The sequence below is a fragment of the Acanthisitta chloris genome, unplaced genomic scaffold (genome assembly GCF_000695815.1).
Source record: "Acanthisitta chloris isolate BGI_N310 unplaced genomic scaffold, ASM69581v1 scaffold10700, whole genome shotgun sequence".
NCBI classification, from domain to species: Eukaryota; Metazoa; Chordata; class Aves; order Passeriformes; family Acanthisittidae; genus Acanthisitta; species Acanthisitta chloris.
This window is the reverse complement of record NW_008653361.1, coordinates 44132-45545: the sequence shown is the minus strand read 5'-3', so window position 1 is coordinate 45545 and position 1414 is coordinate 44132.

Below are 1414 nucleotides of genomic sequence, written 5' to 3'. Positions count from 1 at the left end.
ACATATGCCAAGACTGCAGTCTCAATAAAACCTGTTATTATTCAAATTAATGCCAACATAGTATGTTTCTATGTTAAACAGCATTTCTAGTCACCACAACTAAGATGTTTGTGTATGTGCATGTGTGCATGTACATTTATTTATATAGCTTCTAAGAGCTAAATGTTTACTTATTTCTCATTTTGGACTACCACGCAGGCTAAGTATTTGACCAAATAAGTATTTGGCAGAATTCACCTCAGTTTTCACAGTTATTTCACCCTATGGCTGAGAGTAGCTATGACAGCTCCTTGAGATTCACTGCAAGATGAGTGGATCTATACGTAACTGGCAGCTTTGCATAATGAGGCCCTGTTCTTCAGCCTGTCCTATTATGATGTGACAGCCTTCCCTGCTGTTATGAAAAAGGCTTTGACCAGGAGAGGATTCTCCCATCAAAGTGTGATCCAAGGTTTCTCCAACTAATTTCTGCAGTCAAACCAATGTTCTTTTGAAGCTGACTCCCAGCTTGCACCAGCTGCATTCTTCTGCAGAAAGTCTGTGGGTTTGTAAGGAAAAGACAACACAACACCAAAAGCATTTCAGTTGCGTGAAGGACAAAGTTTCACCCCTTGTAGTTTCTCTTGTGCAGGCAAACAATACTAAATGCTTTCTACAATTGAAAAAAATGACCCAAACTTCAACAAAACAAAATGCAGTCAGCATGTTGACAGCTAGTATGATTCTCCTTCCTCCAACTGATGCAATTTTACAGAAAGGTACTTCTTTTTCCCATATATCTAGTTTTGAAATGTTGCCAATAAATAACTGCCCTCAAATACCCGTGGGTGCAGGGAGGTGCCCTGCTTCCTGAGGTGATGTGTCCTCTCAGAGTTTACCCCAGCCACCAGAACAGCACATCGAAAGAGCAGAGCTGGAATGGGAATTATCATAGAGCAGAGCTCTGAAGGGGAAATACGTCATTCACTAAGATACCTCCAGCTAGTCATGTGACACAGATACTATAATCTGGCAGAATTGCCACTTCTGGTTTTATAAGTTTCTATTCCACTCCACAACAAAATCTCCAAAATCTCCACAGTATCACTTCAAAAGACATCATTAAAGGAAAAAAAACCCCCTCCATTAACCTGTCCACTTCTTCAATACACAAAATCTACAAAGTTCAAGAGAATCAGAAACTAAGACAGTTGTCACACGTAATAACTCCCCAAAAACTCAATGAAATGACATCTAAGAAAAGTAAATCGCCTCTTCCTTATATTATGCCTCTCTGAGGGATAGTTCATTTCACACACCCAGAACTCTGACACTACTTTTTATGTGTTTTCAGACAGCTTCAAATACTTTCAAATAGCTATACTGTGTACATGGGAAAAACAAGAACATGTACTTCACAAATATTTTAATGCAA